General features: G+C 37.5%; 1 pseudogene; it reads left to right on the forward strand.

The window, feature by feature from the left end:
* The first annotated feature begins 8,525 nt into the window (after positions 1-8,525).
* LOC135691888 (uncharacterized) lies at positions 8,526-20,024 on the forward strand (annotated as a pseudogene).
* Positions 20,025-20,332: the final 308 nt, after the last annotated feature.

Here is a 20,332-nt window from a genome sequence, read left to right on the forward strand (position 1 = left end):
TCTTGCGCCTTTCGGTATAAATTCGCAACGGTTTACGGCTTTTATAATACGGTTGCGGCTTTCAGATGAAATAACGGTCCGCGGCAAGGCTTTTCACTTTACACCAAATGTTTTGAAAAGAGCTCCATGTCGAATAGGAGTAACGTAAGAATGGACAAGCTACTGTCAGTCATTGCTGTCAGTTAGAACAAGAGTGGGAGAGGGAAGCAGGGCCGGCCAACAAACAAATAGGGTTCTTTTACACTTGTCAAATGTTTTCGAAGAACATTGTCTCCGCAAGTCGGACAAAATATCTACGTCCAGTTTTCAGAATGATTCATGGGATGGTCAGTTAATTCACAATAATAGGGGTTGACGTAATATTAATGACTAGGGAATTTTCAGAAAATAATTTAAAAACCTGCATAAAGATGTGGAACAATTAATATAGATAAAAACATTTGTATGACGCTATCTGGTATTTTCTTCTTTTTTATTGAGATAATATAAACCAAAACTATTTGCGGTAGATTCTATGCTATTGGCATTTTTACTAATCGTGAAGTATGAAAAGCCACCTCTTCTTTTAAGCGCCTCCTTTGAGAAAATGCCCCGATAAAGTTTGAAAAATTTAAAAGAGCAACCAAGGCGTAATATGGTATCTTAACAGCTCTATATATCAAAAGTCACTTGAGTCAATGCTGTTATCAAATAGCTAATTCTAACACAACATTAAAAGATGTATTCAGTTATTTTGTTATTTCATATTGGGAACCAAAGTTATTTCATATTTCAAAACCAAAACATCTAAATAGTCATAATTTCTCCCCGAAAACTTTAATTATTTCATATTTCAATTACCCTTTATAGGGCCTCTTTTGCTATCGCGGCCGCGTCTTCGCGCTTAATTTCATTGCGGATTGCGGTATTTGGTTGATTTTTGCACGGTTCTGCGGCTTTTGGTCCCCCTATAATAGGCACCCTTTAAACGGGATCGATCTCAGATCGGACCGCACGGCTTTCTAGGCCCTTTTTGAAAGAGAATGCGTATTGTTTATGCCATCAATAACATAAAGAAAATACCGCCAAATTTAAAGGAAGGCTGGCTGAGAGGAAAATGGCTTCAAATTTGAAAGGTAGCAATAAAATGTTTATTTGGAGCGATTAATAAAAAGGCCCTTCTCCTGAATATCATGCTGGAGTAAAAACATTATAGGTTGGAGCCTGTTCGCTAAATTTATCAATAAACTCGTGAAAAAATAGAAAACTTCTTTGATCTTGTTTCGTATTTTCTATTTTTGGAAAGTCTAGTTTTGGAAAAGTTAGAAAATCGATCTTAAAAAAGTGGGTGGACATGTCCACGCCTACCCTGGGTACAAGACTCACTATATATGAAATAAAATAGAGAGTCTGGTCTAGTGCGACCCATTCTCGTTCTGGTGTGCTTATATTAACCAATCAGGAGCGAGTGTACAGATTTCTGTACGTTCAAAGGTCACAGCGAAACAATAAACTTAGCTCTGGTGTAAAACATTGAACAGAACACAACATAAATAAATGCTAGCGACTGTAACGATTTAGTTTGAAGATGCTGTTAAAACTGTACTCAAAGAATATTTTCCGCATGTTCTGAAACTAAACACAGAACAGCATTTAGTCTGGTCGAATTGTGGCTTGACCTAGAATTAAATGCTACATTAACAAACTTACACCATTCGAATCGAAATTTAATGAAGAATAACATACTGAGAGCCTCATGCTGAGGTCTTTGGGCAAAAAGAGTTATAACCGCTAGTTTGGATGGGGGTTTTGTCAACAATTTGTATGACTTTCGATATTTAGCTGCGAACCCTTCTGTTGAAAAGACATTATATACCTTAAACTGCATATTGTAGACGGTTCAAACTTTGCACCAATACTTTGAAATATGTCATGCTTGATCCAACAAAGTTTAAAAATAACATGATGACGTCATCAGTGACGTCACCACTATCGAACATATCGGGGCTTGTTAGGGACTTGTAAAAATGATATGACACTTTGAATAGCTATAAAGCTTTACAAATACGAGGGGCCTGGGTCTAATTTCGGAGAGGATGTTTATGGGAAGACAACAGTTCCTCATATCCTTTCTGGGAAGGCTGTGCCGAGAGCGCTTAGAGGACATTTCCTTATCGAGTCTGAATTGGTTTGCAAATTAATGACACCATTAATTGCATCTGGACAAGACAATAGTGATAGTTGTGAAGAGATGGGTCGTCCTACATTTGAAGAAGCGATTTTGCTCTGATTTGGAAAAATTGAAAAATGAATTCAGAGAAAAGCATCACTGTGACATCAATATGCAATGATTCCCAACCCTCTCAAAGCTTACGTTCAATCTCGAAGAGTACAAGAAGTACCTCGCTAAAACGTTTCGGACATCAAAGTTATGGTTGCAATATCTGGATTACATCGCTGTGGTAAAAATGTTTATTCGTGCGGAGAGAACTGGCGACTGGAACTTGCATTTGGTGTCTTTGAACAAAATGCTGAACTTATTCGCTGCTAAAGCCTATGTTAACTATGCTAAATGTGCAAGATTGCATCTACATGACATGCTTGATTTGGAAAGCCCTCATCCTTGGGTCTATGATCAGTTTGCAAGAGGCAATCTGCATACTGTCAGGCGCAGTGAGCGATTTTGATCAGGCTTATGGATGGATCAGACCAGGCTTACGGTGGTCTGACGCGAGGAAGAGGTATTTCGGAATCTACTCGCCAGTTATGGATCGGAAGTATGCATAGGTCTGCAGACATACAAAATGCAATGAGTGAATTGACTGGCGCATATAGGAAAACAAGTGAACAGCATGTTTAGTTAGGCCAAAGCAGAGTGCCTCGAGACAATAAAGATCTTACGTTAATCAAAGAATGGTTTGATCTCCACAACCCTTTTGGTGAAGACGGGCAACATCTTAAAAGTCTTTCAACTGGCTTGATTGCTGATGATCGAGTAAACTGTGATGAAGCAGAGAATGTTGGACGAAACATTCACAATATGAAATCAATTCCTAAAAAATTGTTTTAACTTCCAGGTAGCACAGTGGAAGCATTTACACCTTTGCTGTCTGAGCCCGCAAGACTGGGGATGGAAAATGGAAGACGGTATTATGACACCAATCAAAACCGACCTTGATCCTGCTCCAGAATGGCTGCTTCAGGTTGTTCGTTGCAGATAAAAAAACGAATACGAATCATCCATGTGGAACCCTTTCGTGCTCTTGCCCGAAGAACGGCCTGACTTGTGTGACAGCATGCGGAAGCTGCCACGGTGAAGATTGTTAAAATTCAGCAAAAACCATATCCGAGTTAGAAGATCATGACAATGATGATGCCACAGACATCTTTGAAATTTTATGATATTTTTTATCAGTAGCTACTTATTAGGCTACATTTCCAGCGTTGAAAACCTTGGCTTTACGATTTCTACTTTTCATTAGTACTGGCCCCGATATGTTCGATAGTGGTGACGTCACTGATGACGTCATCGTGTTATTTTTAAACTTATCGGATCAAGCGTGACATATTTCAAAGTATTGGTGCAAAGTTTGAACCGTCTACAATATGCAGTTTAAGGTATAAAATGTCTTTTCAACAGAAGGGTTCGCAGCTAAATATCGAAAGTCATACAAATTGTTGACAAAACCCCCATCCAAACTAGCGGTTATAACTCTTTTTGCCCAAAGACCTCAGCATGAGGCTCTCAGTATGTTATTCTTCATTAAATTTCGATTCGAATGGTGTAAAGTTTGCTAATGTAGCATTTAATTCTAGGTTAACCATAATTTTCATCTAATTCAGCCAGACTAATTGAAAGCCTTGTTTGTAGAGAGAAGAGACACCTTCGCCATATTGCCAACTGGCTTTGGAAAGTCTCTGATATTTCAGGCAGTGCCTCTCATTGCAAAGAAATTAGGCCTTCTAGTGAAATGCAGTAAATAAGAAACACCGCAAGGCGCCGAGAACAAACAACAACAAACACAAGTAAATCAGTTATGGCTAATATCTCCCCCGGCATACGGGGCTTCGCTTGTCATATTGGCCATATTTGCTGTGGCGAACTTCCAACGTGATGATTCTAACCGCCGCGGTGTCCAAGCGCGCTGCCTTCACAGTGAGGAAGTAGACTGAAAGTACACACAATTTATGTGGAAAATTACAAAAGTCTTATTTCAAGTTGTATGCGAAATTTAACAATGATTAACATTTAATTACTGCATTGTGCTAACTTTAATTTCATGCTTCGCATATGCTTTTTGCTGCCAAGGCGTTTTACACCTGATTTGATTGGAATCTTGAGGCAGAAAAGTCTGTTATCACTGTATTAATAATGTCAACTTTACAGAACTATATAAAATACATTGGCTTTAAGATTTCCCAAAACTCCTTCGACTACTGAGTATCTTTGTTATTTATCCGACAGTCTTGTTTCACAGGCCTAGTCTGTTAAATAGACTTCAGTTCTTTCAAGTAAGTTCACCAGAACGAGAATGGGGCGCACTAGACCAGACTCTCTATTATTTTATATAGTGAGTCTGGTACCCAGGGTAGTCCACGCCAGTCCACCCCATGGCGCCGCCCCTGAATCAAGGTCGTGTTTTTATTATTCTTACACTTTCTTTTGTTTGGTAATAGCTCTACATAGGTTAAATCGTTAACAAATTTATTGTTGGTAATTTCTTCTGTATTTGCCGGTTGGTTAATTGACTTATAATAATATTAATATAATAATTCATTTATTTACAGCAGGCGTTCTTTACAGTAGTAGCTAAACGATAAGCTAATTAAAGCCTTCTATTTATAGGAATAAAAATGATGATATTATACGGTCATATAAAAACTATTTAAAGAAATAAATTGATAAACCTAGGATTTAATTAGATAAATAGTTGAAAATAATAATGTTAAGAAAAATAATAAGAACCCGACCTGTGCTACAAAGGTTCTACATAGCCTGCAGCTGCAATTACCCTTCCAATGTTTGATCTTTACTTTAAAGGTATTAAGATTATTAGGTTTTTCAAGTTTTCTGGTAGATGGTTCCAGAGCTTGCATCCTAAATAGGACAAGCTTTCGATTCCATAAGTGATGGTTCGAGTTTTTGGGATTTTCATTAATCTACTGTTTCTAAGATGGTAATGGCTGCTCTTTTGTATGAATATTTCATTCATAAAGCTTGGATTGAGTTTATGTACAGTTTTTTAGATCTCAACCATTAGTAGTTGAAGGTTTCTTTTGTGTATGGAGACACAGTTGTTTTCAATCAGGAGAGTATCAAAATCTGACACATTGTTTTTGCATGCGATACGCAGTGACTTCATGTATATGGTTTATCTTTAGGCTTTTGTCACAGAACTTGTGAGGGGTTAATGTCGTTTCTGCATAGTTGCATATTTCTATGTCTGGTACACACATGAGCAGATCGTTTATATTAAATATTAAAAAATAGAGGCCCTAGAACTGACCCTTGTGGAATACCCTTGTCGATTTCTTTCCATTGACTGAAGGACCCATTTACTTTCACTCTTTGTTTCCTCTTGTCTAGATAGCTATGAATGAACAATAAGGCTTTTCTGCTGAATCCATATGCATTAAGCTTTGCTATCAGAAGTTCATAGTTTAAAAGGCCTTTGATAGGTCCATAAAGACCACCGACACACTCTCCAGCGTCCAGGCTAATCTTATATTTTTCAGTGAAGCGCAGTAGGGCATGTTGTGTTCTATAGTTTTCTCGAAATCCACAAAGCAAAGGGTTAAGGAAGCCTAGTGAAAACGGTTTCATCTGAGATTTCATTAGTCTTCCTTATACTTTTGAGACTGCTGGGAGGACCGTGATTGGTCTATAGTTTTTCTTAACATGTATCTCCTCTTTTTTATGAATTGATGAAATATCACCAGCTTTAAGCTTTGATGGGAAGTTGCAAAATCTGACTTGGAACGTTTACACATATCTTTTGTAATTACGGGGGCACAGGCCTGTTTGGATAAAGTGTAAAAAGTGCCCTTTTTTGAAAAATATATTGGGTTCACTATTTTTAAAGCCAGATATTTTTCCTTTAGACGCCAAGTAAAACAACTTAAATCAAGGCGTTGTTCAAATGATTCTCAATTTCTAACAATATCTACTGCGAAAGAGACTGTCTCTTTGGCGAGAAAAATTTCCTCAGTGTGTCGCAAGTTGTTTCTCAGCCGGTTTGACAGCGCATTCTCTCTAATGAACGCCGGAGTCACTCATTTTATTCTTTGGCCTCAGAGAGGGGCGCTCATTAAAGACTGGTGCTCATTAGAGAGGGGCGCTCATTGAAGATAGATGGATATCCGCCAATAAAAAAACAGAGCTTTGAAATTCAAACGATCATTGTCTTTACAAAAATTTATATTGAATTTGCATCACACTTGTTAAAGCAAAAAAATTTACAAGATGTCAATTTCTTCCGAGTCGGCACCCCCGTCAATTTGCATAAACACTGGCGTAGCATCTTGAATATCTGAATTTCCAAAATCATCTCTAATGAGCACTCATTGGAGAGTTTGCTCAAAAAGGGAGCGCTCATTAGAGAGAGGGCGCTCATTAGAAAGAATACGGTAGGTTGACAGGCGTGCAACTATGTAGTTTATATAATCATGGAGAATTCAATTGGCCTAAAGATTACAATTTAGCTGTTTATTTTTTGTCTTGCTAAATTTTGGAAGAGATAGAGACTGAAAACTCACATTGAAATATATTAAGACTAAAAATTTATTTTGAAGTAAATAGAGCCTAAAAATTCGATAATTCCATTCAATTTTGAACACTATGTTTTTGGATTAACTTGTAAGTTTTTGTTACTTTTATATGAATGATTGCTTTAATGTAGGATTATTTTTCTTGGTATGTTGTAATTGATCGGAATATTTGTCGAATATAATGCACCTTCCATAAGTAAGGGGGAAGGATGTGTGCCTGCTGCAATCTCCACTTACATTAAAAATAAAAAACAAGTAAGGGTAAATCGAATTTTAAAGAAAATATGAATGATACGTTGATGAAAGATTTACACAAACGAAAAACTTCGACGTCCTTGAGGAATTATACAATTAAGTATGCTCAAGAATGCGTGACTCCTAAATGGAGCACATAGCCATTTACGCTGTGTTATTTTTTTCTAAATTTCTAAGTTACCATGAAAGCTGTCCTATTTTGGCAAAAACCAATGTTACGAAAATATATGTTTGTGCCCTTTTTATTCCTTTTGGTCCCCCCCCCCCCCTGCTCAAACCTGCATCCGGCGGCCCTGAATTATAGTTTCTAAAGAGACCGATAGCTGAAAACTAATTGCTTATGATTTAATGGAGATTGTGATTGAAATGAGTAAGTGTATCAGTGGCGGCCTGGCAGGGGGGCCGGGGGGGGGCAGGGCCTCCTCAAGTGACATTTTTATAGGGGCGCCAAAGCTTGTATAGGGCGCTGAAAACTCAAAAAAGAGTTTGATACGACCGACTTGTCTGGTTATTAGGTCTCTAGGAGGCCAGCAAAGACAAAAAAGACGCCATGAAATTCAAAACTTTATTGGGGCGCACGCCCCCATACCCCCTAGCTAGAACATTCTCACTTCAAGGGCACGTCTTTGTGCCCCATTCAGTACTATATTATCTAGACAAAACATTTGTACTGTTCGCAGGGGCGAAAAATTTATCAATTTTTTATAAGATTGTTAGGAAACTCACGTAGTTAAATTCTTTCGTGTGGAGAACACAGCACTCATAGTGCACACAGTCTGTGTTTAGGGTGTCTGGACTCATGCCCCCCTTCCAGAGAAAATTTTGATTTTCGATGAGTCTCTTTGGCTCTGCTGGCCTTCAGAGACCTGCTCATGTGGGGGTCAGTAGATTTTGTCTTATTGCTTCATTTCTCATGAAAGGACCAATTCATCTTGACGATTCAAAGATAGGATGGATTCTTTTCCTTATTACAAAGTTATGAAATCCATTTTAAGACTGGAATTAATCAAACGCTAAAAGGATGCCTTAAAAATAGCAAAATTTTTAAACGATTTCAAGAAAATGACAACAAGAAATATTTTGAAATGTTTTTTAAGCCAATCTAAAGGGCGTGGTCGCAAAAATTTTCTGCTCGCTCCGCTCGCAAGAAACCCTTTTTTATTCAGAGTTGTATCAAGAACTTCCGGCAACCTCTCGCCGGCCTTTCCCAATGTTGGTGTTTAGTCAAATAAAGCTATTAACTTGAGCCCCCCCCCACTTTGAATTTCTTGTACTACCAATATTCTCAGGAAAAAGACAATAGTGTTAGTTATGGGGGGCGCCATTTTAGATGCTGCCCCCCAGGCGAAAAGGGCCAGCCCGTCACTGAAGTGTATAGCACGTATTTTTACTGATAAAATGATAAAATACAAAATGTTCTATTGTTTGTTGATTGTCTTACTGCAACCCACTTTGGTTATTTGGTCTAGCTTTTCCAGTATGTCTCGAAATTCAAGAAACAATTGCCAATGAACAGTGCGACAGACACGAACACGAAGCCCGTATCAGATTCGTATCAGATTCGTGAATTTCTTGTGAATGAAAGCTTGAGCAAAAGCTTGAGCAAACGTAACAGGTGGTTAACAAATGGAATTTTCAACATGGAGAAACAGCATGGCTCTTTTACTTATCATAATAATGGAGATTCTCATCTTCTGCACCTTTCACTTGAATTTATTCTCAACAAAAGTGAAACATTGTCAAGTTTCCTGTAAGGGATCGATTGATTATGTGGATCGTTGGAATAGAAATCCTGTATACTCTAAGTTCCAAATAATGAGGCCAGCAATCAGAAAGAAAACAAACTTTTTGATAATCGTTTCATCAGCCCCAACAAGAAGAGACAGACGATCAGCAATTAGAGAAACATGGTGGTAAGATTGTGTGAGCAGTGACCAGGTACAGCAACTGATTTGCAAAACCTTTTGTTTACTAAAACCATTCATAGTAATAAATTTATTCTTTGAATACCAACGCAGACTGTGCATCCTTTTTTCCAGGGGATGTAGACACCCTTTACATCGATCCAGGCCGGGATCGATCCGAAACTAGTACGGATAGGATAAGCCTTCCGTTTACACGGGAACGCTCGGGATCGATCCGCTATCCGTACTTATTTGGGATCGCTTCGGATCGATCTCGTCTCGTGTAAACGCCGAAAATAGATGGGATCGATCCCGAATTGGCAACGGATAGGAAACGAGGCTCATGAATTCTCCAGTTTGAGGTGCTTTGGGCACGGTACTCCGACATTTGAAAAGATCTTGCGCGCCCTCTTCGCTCACAAAATAGAAAATACGAAACAAGATCAAAGAAGTTTTCTATTTTTCCACGAGTTTATTGATAAATTTAGCGAACAGGCTCCAACCTATAATGTTTTTACTCCAGCATGATATTCAGGAGAAGGGTCTTTTTATTAATCGCTCCAAATAAACATTTTATTGCTACCTTTCAAATTTGACGCCATTTTCCTCTCAGCCAGCCTTCCTTTAATTTTGGAGGTATTTTCTTTTTGTTATTGATGGCATACGCACGAGCATTCCCTTTTAAAAGGGCCTAGAAAAAGGGCAGGCAAAACCGGGGGCCGTGGGGGAGGGCACGGCACTTTTCTGCAGAGCTAAAGAAAAATTTTAGGCAAAAGCAGGGCCGCGGGGAGGATTTATAGGCCCCGGGTCAAAACGAAAGATAGAAAGCAAGTGATCCGAGGATAATTTTTGAGACGATGGTTGCTAAAATTGCGGCTATTTTGGTTGCTGAAATTGCGATGGTGGCTATTACTTCTTTGGTCATTTAAAAGGGGCCTATTATAGGGGGACCAAAAGCCGCAAAACCGCGCAAAAATCAACGAAATGCCGCAATCCGCAATGAAATTAAGCGCGAAGACGCGGCCGCGATAGCAAAAGAGGGCCTAGAAGGGAAAATTGAAATATGAAATAATTAAAGTTTTCGGGGAGAAAATATACCTATTTAGATTTTTTGGATTTGAAATATGAAATAATTTTGGTTCCCAGTATGAAATATGAAATAACAAAATAACTGAATACATCTTTTAATGTTGTGTTAGAATTAGCTATTTGATAACAGCATTGACTCAAGCGACTTTTGATATGTAGAGCTGTTAAGATACCATATTACGTCTGGGTTGCTTTTTTAAAATTTTCAAACTTTTTTGAGGCATTTTCTCATAGAAGGCGCTTAAAAGAAGAGGTGGCCTTTCATACCTCACGATTAGTGAAAATGCCAATAGCATAGAATCTACGGCAAAAAGTTTTGGTTTATAATATCTCAACAAAATAGACGAGAACATCAAATGGCATCATAAAAGTGCATTTATCAACATAGTGCAAAAATGTTTTTTATGCTGACGTGATTTGCCTGCCCGCGAAAATTGTGTCGTTCTGTCCCGGATGCAAATGATATAAAAATATATGAGAAAACAAACTTGGAATTTTAACCTTACCTCTGCTTTATTTTTATGGAGTCAAATAGATAAATTATCTACTTAAGATACATTTATATCATTAAATTAAGGCTTTAAAACCTTATTAATCTCTTCGTTGCCTATGTTTTACTGCCAAACTAAAGTATCCTATGCCTAGGCCTACTATTAGGCAAGTAGGGAAATATGAACAATTTAAAAAGTGAATTTTAAAGCGTTACCCAATTTTCCGCCACTGAAGGAGATATTATACAAGAAAATTGAACTTTTGACTACAAGTATACAAAAATTCAGGATGCGGCATGGTGGAAATTTTTCACGATCGTTAATTTAAATATCGAACAAAGCTTCCCACGTTGACCTTGCCAAATTTCGCTTTTGTTTGGTTTCCTACTCTTATAGAAAAATACTGAAGCGATTTCAAAATCGCGTTAAAAACAGCTACTTACATTTGTGACCAATCTCTTTTACTGAAAAACTTCCATGAATATACTGCATATCCCAAAAAGTATGGCGGTTTTAAATCATCAGTCAATCGCACCCATAATTTGACAATCCTAAAGTTAGGTATCTTTGCGGTGAAATTATGAACGTGACCCAATTTTCCAAATATGCCGACCAATATAATCTTATTTTTTGGGGCATGAAGATGAATCAATAAAAAAATCAGCGTGCGGCATGGTGCCGTTTTTGAGATAAAATAAATTTAAATTTTGAACTATTTCTCCGTGGAACTGACAATATTAGAGGCATACACACATTGTAAAATTTTGTATATAAAATGAGCCGATCAGGCTTCAAGTTCACTCCGCCATGCTCAGGTCTTTTGTGGTTGTGGTGACACAAAACCCTATAATATTGCACCTCCCAGGAGGCCTGGATCGCAATCAAAGTGTCACATGGTCGGTTGGCGGGAAAAATTTTGCGCGTCGCCATTTGGCCGCAGCTTGCAGGCGCAAAAGCTCTTTGCACAGCGGCTGCAAACAATTTTGCTCTATGTTGCATTTATCTACATTAATTGTTCCACGTCTTTATACTATGAATTCTTTCTAAAACCACTAAACAACAGTTTTGTAAACCATTTAAGTTGCAGGATTGATTTGCTGATAAAATCTGCCCTCTCAAAATCTTCAATCTCTAAACAGATATTGTTCATTTTTCAGTTTTTTTTATCTGGGGCTAGACATGTTTCCCGCGAAGTTATTTTTATTTTAAACAAATTAGACAAAGCACGTAATACACCAATTGTTTCTGGCCATACTTTTTAATTCAATATGGCGCCAATAAACAATGCTAAAATTGTTAGATATTATGTTTTTGATGCAAGACGAAGTAACTATATTACATCAAACTATAAGGAAAAATTATGAAAAGCAACGTGAAGGCAACCGTAAAAAGAATTTGGCCCACTACAGCTCCTGCTTTTTCACACTCGATGAGCAGGGGCGAAACTACCGGGGGGGTGTGGGGGGTGTGACACCCCCCCCCCCAATCCAAAAAATAGTCGATTTCGCAGGGCAATCGAAGATTTCGCAGGGCGCCAAGAAGAGCTTTGTTGCCACGCAGAAATGCCACCTCTGAAGTTCGTAAAGGGCCGTTCACGAATTTTGAAATGGAAATATTATATTTGTTATAAACCTCCCTTCCTGACATTGCATTTTAGAGAACGGAAAAGGTATGTCAGGAAGAGCTCCGTTATTAGCAAAGCGAAAGCATTCCTTACCGAAAGTCATAGCCAATGGATGCAATGATTGATGCATATGTTTATGAGGGCAAGATTGAGTCCATATAAATTAATTTCAGTTGTAAATTATTTTCATGACAAGCACGGCGTCACTGGGGAGGAATAAGGGGCTGAAGTCCCTCACTTTGGTCAAGATAGGAATTTTTTTATCATTTTTTCTATTACTTTTTATCAGTGCATGAACTGAAAAACATAATAAATCGTTAAGATACCGATTTTGTTTCATCTAATTGCTAGCTTTTTCACGTATATTTTTATTATTTTTCTTTTATTTGCATTAATTTAGTAAATCATTTTCTGTATCATTGCAATGTTTCAATTTTGGATGTGTAAACATGGCCTTCTTGATACAAGAAACTGCACATTTCTGTTCAGGAAAAAAAATTCTCCCAATCAAAACAACATCTTCCTCTGTCATTCACAACTACGTGCAATCTGAAACGAAAGTTTGCCGTTCCTTTCCTTCCCCAACGTCTAACACTAGAGTTTTAGCATGACATCCCCCTACCTATTTTTCCCACTAAACAATAATATTTTCAATAAACAATCAGTTCTTTTAGCACATTAGTATTTTGCTAAATTTTTGTCTGAAAGATGCTTTTTAGCCCTTTTTACAAGGTATAATTTCAAAAAATTTCTTCACGTCGGACCCAACCATGGTGGGTCCTACTACCTCACTAAACTCGACTCTTAGCCCCACTGGGCTAAATTTCGTTGCGCTGTCTACATCATGTTCCCCCCCCCCCCAATAAGCTGTTTATTAGCTTAATTTTGCAAACCAAACATTAAATGAAGTGAATATAAAAAACAATTTACGCTCACGTAGAGAAATAGAAATTTCATAGGCAATGAAGTTTCAAGTTTGTTTTTATTGCTTAGAAGTTTGTCCTTGGTAAAGACCAGTGTACACTGGTAAAGCTTTCACTAGTAACCTATAGACAAACCGTTGCTACTAGGTCTGCAGGGCACCACTCAGTTTTGCAGGGCAGAAACCCTTTTCACCCACCCCCCAAAACTATTGTCCAAGTTACGCCCCTGTCGATGAGTACCCCTTGAAAAGATACCTAAAATATCTACTCTTTAGAAAAATATAGTCAATCTCTAGTATTTATAACGATTTCTTATTGAGAACATCGAATGTGTGGATTTTGCTTATAGACAGGACATATAGCCTGACAATCTGACATTCAAGCTAATGTTTACTTTCTCAACGGATTCTTGTAGTAGGGAGTCCAGGCTTTGATAATCTGTCAGGTGACTTTTTTGAAAATGTCTGGATTTCACGGGACTGATGACGTCATTTAACGGTAAAAAATCAGACAAAATCATCGCTAGCTCTTTACTGGAGTGTTATTTTTTCACGCAAATTACATACTTTGACTCTTCTCGTTGCAAGCTTTCAATCGATGTATATTTAAGCATTATTTGCTGCCATCAGTATTTTTATTATGACGTCATCAAAAAATTTACATGACGTCATCAAAGATCTTACTGCCATAGAATGATGCATTGGCATAACTTTATTTTATTTTGGCGCTGGATATCAGCAAAAGAATTTCTTCCATAATTTTTTCATCCAAATAATTAGTAATTTGATAATTTAAATTAAATTTTTGCGCACCGCAATAGCCAAGGAAGTTCGAATAAGGTAGTCACTACCTGACGAGTGGGTCATTTCTTCCTCGGAAGGCATTTTTGTCTGGTTCAGAGTCACGATCCAACTCTGAACGGGACAATAAGTTCTCTGCATCTGCATTTGGCTTTTGCACTGAGTCAGAAGAATGTCTTCGCACTATTATAGGCTGTTCAAGATGTCTTCACACTATAGGTCTTTAGCGCTGGGTATGAAGGTGCATGATTTTCTTCATGGGTAAACTCATCTTCTAGGTCATTTGCATATCCTTGTGCTGCAAAGGAAGCTTTCTTTTCACACCTTGGATGTCTTTTTGACTTCTTTTAAGGTGGGGAAGCTGTTTTCTTGTGGACCATTTAGACTTTAAACGATCAAGTATGTCGTCCAAATTTCAACTGCAGGCTTTTGGCTTTTGGAACATGCCTTGTAGTAATTGCATCCAAACACTGTAGCCAAAATAACCTTGTTAAGTTGACACAATTTAATTCGTCTCTGATTGAATGATTGTGGAACTGCTGCAGATGATTTTGTTTTCAGAATTGGTAAATACGATTCCTTGTCTCTAAGCGGCTTTAATGTAGTGTTCCACTATGTTCTACAGTTTCGCGAATGTCTTTACATCTGCGATAACTCTTTCTGAGAGTCTCAGCCCATAATTCCATGGATCTGTGGGAGAACACAGCAAATTTTTGAACCAAACGTTTCTATTTCGCAGCGGAATATAGTCTTATTGAAAAAAGTCATGTACCTTCAGCCCAGCGCGAGGGCATCTTGGATAGCCTATAGTTCCAAGACATTCTCGCGACTTAGTGCAACAGTCAAATGCAGATGCAAAGAAGTTATTGTCCGGTTCAGAGTGGGAGCAAGACTTTGCAACTACGAAGGAAGAAGTGACTGCATCGACAGATATCACTACCTTATTCGAACTTTGGGTACTGCAGTTCGCACAAACGTAATTTAAATGATCTAAATACTAATTATTTGATTGAAAAAAATATGGAGGAAATGGTTTTGCTGACATCCAGCCTCATATTAATACAAAGTTTGGCCAATTTATCATTTAATGACAATAAGATCTTTGATGACGTCATGCAAAATTTTTGATGACGTCATAATGAAAATACTGATGGCGGCAAATCATTTTTAAATATACATTTATTAAAAGCTTGCAACGAGATGAGTCAAAATAGGTAATTTGCGTCAAAAAATAACACTCCAGTAAAGAGTTAGCGATGATTTTGTCTGATTTTTTACCGTTAAATGATGCCACAAGTCACGTGACACCCAGGCATTTTCACAAAAGTCACCTGGCAGATTATGAAAGCCTAGACTCCCTACTACAAGAATCCGTTGTGAAAGCAAACATTAGCTTGAATGTCAGATTGTCAGGCTATATGTCCTGTCTATTAGTTTTAGCTTTACATTAACTATATTTTAGCATTTTTTCTTGCTATCTTATGCATTCAAGACTGCAAGTGACTAGCAATAACAGTATGACTGTAGTATGAAGAATTGATTAAACAACAGAATTTACTGGTTATTAGGGCTCTTGGCGGTTAGTAGAGCCAAATCCTTCAGGAACATTGTCTCTCCCAGGCATGTCTCTAACTGGCCCCTTCAGGTTGTACCCTCCACGCAAAGGACTTCAGACTATCAGTTCAGTTTTATCTGTGAACAGGCTTAAGCATTTGAATTTGCAACACTTATTTCCCAATCTTTTCATTGTATTAAGTTTGTTTCTGACTTTGCCTTCTAGTGTTGCATCAAGCAAAATATCGTCCAGTAAGCTCAAATTCATAAAGTATTATCTTCGCTTTACCATTGGCTTAGCTCACTGGTTTCAATGTCCATGGAAACTGAAATTTTCTGAAAAAATTGACTATAGCTCCATAATTAACCTTTTTACAGATACAAAGTCTTCAAAATTGTTTTGTTAATATCTAGACAATTACCGAAAGCTATTAGCTCTGTTAGAGTTACATAAATGGGGTTAATACTATTGCTGCTTCTACCTTACTTTATTTCCAAGGCTTTTGCGATAATTGTTTCTATTATTGAAAGGTTTTAACAATGGAGAAGCTGAATTGCTACTTATCAACTTTTGACTAAGTTATTATCTGTGGGCCCATAAAATCATGGGCCCCCGGGTCAGTGACCCCCCTGACCCCCCTCTCCTCAGCACTGGGCAAAAGTTGAAACAAATGTAGTATGATTCTGTAAGTAACTTTGCCTAATATTCTCTTAAATGTGTCCTTAGCTTTACCTTGGTTGCTATGTCTTTACCATAGAAGACATACATAAAATTTGTTACTTTAAGGCCATTGTCTAAGTTTTATAACTAGTAACAGCTTGGCTTACCCAATAGATCGAGAAACCAGTCCAGAATAACTTGGTGCCAGCACAAATTGACGGAGTTTCGTTTTTTCCATTGCCTAAACTTGGCACACAAGGTCTATTTGTTAATGAAAACTTTCTCAGAAACATTACAAAAAGAGAGAAATCAGAACTTTTTTGAGGATATGAGAAGTAAAGTAAGGGCAGATTTGCTCTTAAAAAGTATCATCAAGAAAACTTCAGAGTTTGATCGTTTTGATAATCCATTCCTACTAAGAAAAAGAAAATATCGACGCAAGTATAAATTTTATTTAAACTCACTTTGACAAGCCCAGTTTGAAGGTTTTTCAAATTTTTGTTAAAGCACTTAATTTCCGAAAAAGGTAAGATCAGATGTTACAAAGTTATATTTTAACTGTACAAAATTGCTTAACTTTTTATTTTTAGTTGATAGTTCTTCTGTTGATATTTTAATGTTAATGTTTTTTATCAATCCATGTTTCATTTATTTTACTCCCCCATCTTATTTCGGGTATATTCAAAAAAATTAAAAAAGGTTTCATTACGAGCCATATGATAGTGGTTATACTAAAACTTTGCCAAACTTTTCTATTTCAAGTCAACTTCACAATAGACGCGACTATGCGACACCTTAAGTCAAAATTCATTTAAGATACAGTTTCTGGCCATCCCTAAAACATCATAATTCTAAAATTTTCCTTGACGCCAACCATGGTGGCGGCCTTTCCTAAGCCCTTTCAAGTCTTTGATATTTTGTCCCTCCACTTTCAAATACATTTCGCCGGCTCCAAGAAAGCCGTGCGGTCCGATCTGGGATCGATCCCGTGTAAACACAATATATTTTGGGATCGATCCTGTGTAAACGTTTCCCTGGGTACCAGACTCACTAATATATAGTGAGTCTGGTACCCAGGGTAGTGTAAACGTCTGCGAGATCTTGGGATCGACCCCAAACTGGTTCGGTCCTATTTTTCCTATGTAAACAGGGTCGTAGACAAATTTTTTGGGTGGTGTCCCAGTTTGAGGCTGGGCTTATATTTTACGCCAACATCCAAGTTTGCCGCGTAAGGTCCAATGAACCCACCATATTGTGCCTTTACTGTTTTATTTCGAAACAAATCTCTCCCTATAAAATTCAGTAATAATAAAAGAACTTACATAATTAAGGTTTAATACTTTTGCATCCTAGGTTATTGTTAAATGCATCTTCATCACAGACCAACCTGACGGATCATCACCAGACGGGAAGAAGTTGATGAAAGAACAAAGAACTCACAATGATCTTGTATTTCAAAATCTCAGTGGAGGAGTCGAGTTCGGCAAACGGTTTTTGTATCACATGGTTTGGGCCATGCAGAACTACGAGTTTGACTACTTTTTAAGGATGGACGATGATTATTTCTTTTGCCTCGAGCGATTTCTACACGAGCTTCCGATGCCTATGCGCCCCATGTACCACTGTATTGCATCCCAAATATTGTTCGATCAGATGAGAGCATGGTTTTGTTATCACGTGACGTAATTGAATTGTTTTTGAACCAAGATCCGTATGAATTCAAAGGCCATCCTTGGGGGAGCATTATGATAGCAACATGGGTGAAAGATCTTGACTTACCCGACCTATACAATTACGACCCTAGGCTACATCATGATCCACCACTAAAATTCATGAAAAATATTACCCAACATTTTAAAAAAGTTTGCGACAATTTCATCGGGGTACATGGAAGTTATCCAAAGGACACGAGACTTTTGTGGAGATTAAAAAGGAATGATATCAAATTTGATGCCAAGCTTGATTCATATACCTCAAAGTGCAAAGTACCTCAGCAATTCGATTGGACCAAATTCGTAGACACTTGGCGGTATGAGCCTAAAAAGTGGATCAACAACCCTTCATGGAATACTACAAAGCAGGAGAAAGGTGGCAAAGAATACCTGGGTAGAGAGGGTGGTCAAATGTCAAAGAAATAGCGTTTGAACCAAAGAGTGACACTCAATTAATGTTTAGCATATGTAAGTGTCATTGGAAATGGAAATAGGCCTCATGCCAACTGCAAAAAGAGCTTTATTTCTTACTGGTCTTTGCACAATTGTTCAATTTGAACAAAGATAAACAGGATCATAGGCTAAATAAGGCTCTATTTGGGATGTAAAGTAATGAATTATTAAATTGTGCAAAAAACATCTACAAAGGACACATGTAAACATCGCAAAATCCATGCACTAATAGTGGATGGTTTTTTTCACTCTTACGGAGTTGATACTCCATGTTGTATGGGGTTGAATGGGGTCTTCCTTTTACCTGAGTTCTTCAATAAGCTGTTTTTTCATTATAACAGTGGTTTATTGAACTTACTTTGCCTTTGCTACATTTCGCAAAGATTCTGAATTTTCAAACTCGATATTATGGAATTAATGGGGAAGGGGTAGGGATGGGATGGTGGTAAATGCCGCGGAAAGCATGAAGTTTGCTGCGCAAACGCCTTTACCATAGTTTACTGACGTGTTATTAATCAAGGTCGTGTTTTTATTACTCTTACACTTTATTTTGTTTGGTAATAGCTCTGCATAGGTTCAATCGTTAGCACATTTATCGTTGGTAATATCTTTTGTATTTGCCGGTTGGCTAATTGACTTGGTACGTTTACACATATCTTTTGTAACTATGTTTTCTAAAGGGACCGATATCTGAAAACTAACTGCTTATTGTTTAATGAAGTTCGTGTTTGAAATGAGCGTGTAAGTGTATACCACATATCTTTTACTCATAAAATGATATAATACAAAATGTTCTATTGATTGTTGATTTTCTTACTGCAACATACTTTGTTGACTTGTTCGGACTGTTACGACAGAGAAAACCGAGGGTCAATCACTCCTTGTTGAATATTTGACTATCTTGCAGACACCACTACAAGGCACGAACTGTAGAAGCTTATATCTGTAAGTAGTATACGGGGCTCGGCGTAATATGACCAAAGACGTCCAACATTAAAAACGAGGTTATAGTTAGTGTGATTATATATATCGTAAAATAAACTAATTGAGTGGCTTACACAAGTCGATAGTATAATGTATAATTCGTAATCGCTATAAAAAACCGTTCGTTTGAGTTCAAATGCGGCCACAACTCCCTGCATGACCGCTCCGTGTATCTTCGACTCTTGACTCCTTGCTCTCGACTGACCACAGGGGTCCGAAGTTATAACAAAAAGATAACAAAATCCAACACTCCTAAAAATCTCGTTCACCTTTCACAAATTACCAAACAAAGTCTCTAAAATCTCTTAAAAATTTGCTGAAATCTCAGAATCTTGAAAATCGTGGAATTTCATAAATCTCACCAAAATTTTTAAATCGCTCAAAAAATTATTGAATCTTGAAAATAAATCTCAAAATCTAGAAAATATCTTGACATCTCAAAACTTTTTGGCAGTGGCTGAAAGATTTTGCCAAATCCTGGAATATTTGAAGCTTATTTGAAACGAATCCTCGACAAAGATCTTTGCAGTTTTTAAATCAATATTATCGTGAGAAAGGCGTTCACATCAAACACCTTTGCCTCTGCTCCCCCGCCTAAAAACAGCTAGCCTCGATCTGACTCTGAAACTCGATGTGAAGTCACAAAATATATTTTTAGGTTATTGAATTATGACCATAACTCTCAAAAGAACATTGTGATACTTCTTAATGTACAAAATTAGTTGAATTTGTTACAAATTAGCTGGGACATTGTCATATGATCACAGGCTCTTCCTAATCAAACCTCTGTAATTTGGTCTTGGTTCATAACTTTTTGAACCAGGCCAGAATAACAGTAATCCGCTGGCAAACTTGCAATCTTTCATGCATCTTTAGAGGTATTTATGTCGTTCTAAATAAAGAAGTTCTAAAAATAGATTGTTTGAGTCAGCAAAAGAACTTCCACCACCAACACGAAAAAGTTATTTTTAAACATCAAGTTTTGAATCCCCTCGGGGGGGGGGGGGCTTAATCAAATTATGATGATAACCACTTTAAAGCAGCAGTTTTATCCATGCTAGAAATTCGTTTTTGTTTGGTGCACACGTCCCGAAAAAGTATATTGCATAAAGAACAAACTTTTTACTGTGCATTA

This window comes from Rhopilema esculentum, chromosome 10, assembly GCF_057945365.1.
Source record: "Rhopilema esculentum isolate cy_ngs chromosome 10, ASM5794536v1, whole genome shotgun sequence".
Classification (NCBI taxonomy): Eukaryota; Metazoa; Cnidaria; class Scyphozoa; order Rhizostomeae; family Rhizostomatidae; genus Rhopilema; species Rhopilema esculentum.